This window comes from Phascolarctos cinereus, unplaced genomic scaffold (assembly GCF_003287225.1).
Source record: "Phascolarctos cinereus isolate Bilbo 61053 unplaced genomic scaffold, phaCin_HiC Scaffold_726;HRSCAF=1367, whole genome shotgun sequence".
Lineage (NCBI taxonomy): Eukaryota > Metazoa > Chordata > Mammalia > Diprotodontia > Phascolarctidae > Phascolarctos > Phascolarctos cinereus.
This window is the reverse complement of record NW_027556098.1, coordinates 399,078,409-399,084,094: the sequence shown is the minus strand read 5'-3', so window position 1 is coordinate 399,084,094 and position 5,686 is coordinate 399,078,409.

Sequence of the window (5,686 nt, the reverse complement as noted above, 5' to 3'; positions counted from 1 at the left end):
GTATTTTTTTTTTTTTAGTGAGGCAATTGGGGTTAAATGACTTGCCCAGAGTCACACAGCTATGAAGTATTATGTGTCTGACGCTGGATTTGAAATCAAGTCCTCCTGACTCCAGGGTCAGTGCTCAATGCACCGTGCCACCTAGCTGCCCCATAGTAGCAGTATTGTAGTAGTAGTGGTAGTAGTAGCAGCAGCAGCAGCAGTACTAGTATTACTACTATTACTACTACTACTACTACTACTAGTTGTTGTTGTAATAGTAGTAGTAGGCAGATTTGGGGAGCAGAGCTAAGATGGCAGAGTAAGGCAGAAACTCACCTGAACTCTCCCAAATTCACCTCCAAACAACTATAAAATAATGCCTCAAAAGGAATTCTAGAGTGACAGAACCAACCAAAGGACAGTGTGAAACAAATTTCTAGCACAAGATGACTTGGAAGGTTGGCAGGAAATATCTGTCTCACTCAGGTAAAAGGGAGCACGGTCCAGTGCAGGAGGGGCCTGGGAAAATCAATAGCAAGCTATACCCCAGCAAACCAGCAAGAGGCCTCTTGAGCAGGTCAGTGACCAAGGCCCTGGAGCTCCAGTGCAGTCCAGTGGTTAGGTCCTGTGCCCTGAGTGCAAGCTTCAGACAGCGCCCCATCCAATCCAGGAACAGGGCCCAACTTTAACATAAAATTAAACATCACAAAAGAGACTGGAAAATGTACAAAAAATAAAACATATAAAAGAGCATGATAGTAGAAAGATATTATGGTGACAGAGAAGTTCAAAATATAAACCCAAAAGGGAACAACAATGTCAAAACACCTACATGCAAAGACACAAAAATGCGACTTGGTCTCAGGCCAAAAAAAAAAAATCTCCTGGAAGATCTCAAAAACATTTAAAAAATCAAATCAGAGAGATGGAAGAAAAATTAAGAAAATAAATAAGAGTTATATAAGAGAATCATGAAAAAAAAACACACAAGGGCTTGTTAAAGGAAGCACAAAAAATAGAAAAAAAAAGATGTACAAAATTCACTGAAGAAAAATCTCCTTAAAAATAGAATCAACCAGTGAAAGAGAAGGTACAAAAGCTCACTGAAGAAAATAATTCCTTAAAAAATAGAATTGGGAAAGTGGAAGCTAATGACTCAAATGAGACATCAAGAAACAATAAACAAATTCAAAAGAATGAAGAAGTAGAAGAAAATGTGAAATATCTCATTGGAAAAACAGATGACTTGGAAAATAGATCCAGGAGAGATAATTTAAGAATTATTGAACTACGTGAAAGCCATGATAAAAAAAAAAGAGCCTGGACAGCACATTTTAAGAAATTATCAAAGAAAGCTGCCCTGATATCCTAGAATTACAGGGTAAAATAGAAATTCAAAGAATCTGCCAATGACCTTCTGAAGGAGATCCCAAAATGAAACCTGCCAGAAGTATTACAGCCAAATTCCAGAACTTTCACGTCAAGGAGAAAATACTGCAAGCAGCCAGAAAGAAGCAATTCAAATATTGTGGAGCCACAGTCAGGATTACACAAGATTTAACAACTTCTACATTAAAGAACCAGAGGTCTTGGAATATGATATTCCAGAAGGCAAACGAGCTAGGTTTACAATAAAGAATCATCTACCCAGTGAAATATTATAATCCTTCAGGGGAAAAACAGATACTCAATGAAATAAAAGACTTTCAAGCATTTTTTTAAATTTAACATCTGTTTTTAAAACTTTCGGTTACAAATTTTCTCCCTTCCTCTCTCCCCACCCACCCTCATTGAAAAGGCAAGCATCTTGATCCACGTTATAGATGTGTAGTCATGGAAAACATTCCCACAGTAGTCATGTTGATAAAAACTAAGTATATTTTCCTTCATCCTATCCTACCCCCCATTTATTATATTCTCTCTTTTGACCTTTTCCCTCCTCAGAAGTGTTTGCTTCTGATTATCCCCTCCCCCAATCTGCCCTCCACTCTATTAACCCCCTGCTTTCTTGTCCCCTTCTCCCCTTATTTTCCTGTAGGGTAAGATAGATTTCTATACCCCATTGTGTGAGTATTGAGCTGGAAGAAGAGGGAAGGGAGAGGCAGAATGGGGTAAATTATCTCACGTAAGGAGACATAAAAGACCTATTACAGTGGAGACAAAGTAGGAAGAGTGGGCATCACTTGAACCTTACTTTCATTAGAATTGGATCAAAGAAGGAATAACATATACATTCAGTTGGATATATAGAAATATATCTTACCCTATAGGGAATAAGGAGGGGAGGAGAGATAAGAGAATGCGGAGTCTGATAGAAGTGAGGATGGAAGGAAAGAGAGAAAGAAGAGAGAGAGAGAGAGAGAGAGAGAGAGAGAGAGAGAGACAGAGAGACAGAGACAGAGAGACAGAGACAGAGACAGAAAGATAAGCAAGGAAAAAGTACGATGGAGAGAAATACACAGCTTGTAATCATAACTGTGGATGTGAATGGGATAAACTCACCCAAAAAATGGAAGAGGATAGAAGAGTGGATTAAAAACCATAGTTCTATAATATGTTATTTACAAGAAACACATTTGAAGCAGAGAGACACACATAGAGTAATGGTAAGAAACTGGAGCAAAATCTATTATGCTTCAGTTGAAGTAAAAAAAAAAGTGAGGGTAGCAATTATGATTTTAGCCAAAGCAAAAACAAAAAAAAGTTAGATCTAATTAGAAGAGATAAGGAAGGAAACTGCATCTTGCTAAAAGGTACCATAGGCACTGAACTGAATTTATATGCACTATATGGTATAGGATCCACATTTGTAAAGGAGACATTAAATGAATTATAGGAGGAAATAAACAGTAAAATTATATTAGTGGAGGACCTCATTCTCAGACCAAGATAACTCTAACCAAAAAATAAACAAGGAAGTTAAGGAAGTGAATAGAATTTTAGAAAAGTTAGATATGAAAGACATCTGGAGAAAACTGAATGGAAATATATCTTCTTCACAGTCATGCATGGCACCTACACAAAAAATGACTATGTATTAGGGCATGAACATCTCACAATCATATGCAGAAAAGCTGACATATTAAATGCATCCCTTTTAGATCATAATGCAATAAAAATTACATTCAATAAAGGACCATGGAAGTATAGATTAAAATTAACTGGAATCTAAATAACCTAATCCTAAAGAATGAGTAGGTCAAAGAATCAATCTTAGACACAATCAATAATTTCATAGAAGTGAATGATAACAATGAGAAAACACACCAAAATTTATGATAGGTAGCCAAAACTATCCTTACGTGAAATTTTATATCTTTAAATGCTTACGTCAATCAAATAGAGAAATAGCAGATCAATAAATTAGATATTCAACTAAAATAAACTAGAAAAAGAGCAAATTAAAAATTCCTTAATTAAAATCTAAGTTGGAAAGCCTGAAAATAAGAGGACAGATTAATAAAATTGAAAGTATGAAAACCATTGATCTAATAAATAAAACTAGGAGCTAGTTTTATGAAAAAAATATAAATCATTGGTTAATTTGATTAAAAAAGAAAAAAAAATCAAATTACCAGTATGAAAAATGAAAGGAATGAATTCACCACCAATGAAGAGGAAATTAAAACATTTGTTAGGAGCTATTTTGCTCAATCATATGCCAATAAACCTGACAATCTAAGTGGAGTGGATGAATATTTACAAAATATAAATTGCCCAGGTCAATAGAAGAGGACATAGAATACTTAAATAACCTCATTTTAGACAAATACATTGAACAAGCAATCAGTGGACTCCCTAAGGAAAAAATCCCCAGGGCCAGATGGATTCTTAAGTGAATTTTGCCAAACATCTAAAATACAATTAATTCCAATACTATACAAACTTCCCAATAAGATTAAAGGTGAAGCAACAATGCCCATTATTACCACCATAATTTACTATTGTACTAGAAATGCTAGCTATAGCAATAAGAGAAGAAAAAGAAATTGAACGAATTAAAATAAGCAATCAGAAAACAAAACTATAACTCTTTGTGATGGTATGATGATATCCTAAGAGATGATATCCTTAGAGAATCCTGGAGAATCAACTAAAAGAACTAGTTGATATAAATAACAACTTTAGCAAAGTTTCAGGATATAAAATAGACCTACATAAATTATCCACAGTGTCAAAATCTGCAGAGACATCAAAGAGGATTTAGGATTGAAGAAAGTCCATCAAATTTGGTAATTGGGAAATTCACAATAATTATGGGAAAAACATTTTCATTTGAGTTATGTCAGAAGCCAGATTGCAAAGGGTTGAGAGATGAGTGAAGGAAGGGGGAGTGAAGACACTGAATATAAGAAGCAATTTTCCCAAAGTACAATACTACTCTAATGCAATGTATCCAATATTAAATTATTCATAAATGCAACTTTTTTTGTAAAACTATTGTTTTTTAAAAAATGTTTACATTTGACATGAGATCTTGCTCCTTTGAAACTAAGAAAATATAATTAAAAACCTATTTCAAAGTAAATTATATATTTTATAAAATGAAAAAAGGTAGTAGTGGGAGAAGCAGGAGGAAGAGGAGTTATAGTTATATGTAGTCATAGTGGTCATAGCTAGAGTTTGTATAGTGTTTTAAGACTTGTAAAGCACTTTACATATGTTATCTCATGGGCACTTTACTTTGGTTTAAATCATAGTAACTCAGAAATCTTGATTCTGGGCCAAACTCAGTTCTGGGGTAGAGCAAGGTGAACATGACTCCTGATGGGAGTCTTCAGCTTATACCCAAACCAGGATTGTTAGGAAAGATGAGACCTCAGATCAGATCAACATGGCGGCAAGACGTGAAGAGGAGCATTACCTGGAAGAAGTTGTACCAACATATCAGATGCCTGGTGAGGTGTGGACCAAGGTATCAGACACAATGAAGAATAACCTCCCTCCCACCTAAGTTAACACCCTAGGGAAAGTTCTAGGGGTCCTGTTATAGTTATAACTCTAGTTGGAACTATTATCTCAGAAATGTTTGTCAAATATTTCATAACAAGATGTTTTCTTCTTTGCATAATTAGAGATCTGAAGTTCCTTGCCTAGGCACAAGACATAGGCATCTATTCCTTCCTAACTTGTTTCCATGTGGTTTGGTGCTATGTTGTCTTAGCTTTTCTCTCTCTCCTGCAGATAAGACCCTTGGGGTCATGCCTTGGACACTTCATAATATAAGCATTTCCCCAGATCTCAGAATTGGGAGGCACCTCAGAAGCCATTCAACCCAATCCTTACATAACCAGGAATTTTCTATAAAACATCCCCAAGTAGTCATCTAGCATTTTGTTAAAGCCTCATTCCTAGTGGAGGCAGCTCAGTTCATTTTGGGACAGTTCTAATTGTTTGGAAATTTATTCCTTACATTCAGCCAGAATCTGCCACTTTGTAACCACCCTTCATTACTCTGCTTTCTACCCTTGGAACTGAGTCTAATCCTCTGTTTTTCTCCATAGGATGGCCTTTCAGTGCATGACGACAGCTACCATGCACCCTTTCCCCAGGTGTCCTCTTTTATAGGCTAAACCTCTCTAGTTCTGTCCAGTAATCCTCATGTCACATTAGCCTGAAGTCATTTAATATGGTTTTATTCTCTACTCACAGGACCATGGAATTTTCCTCATTTAGCTAAGGTTATGGTTCAAAATCTCCTCTT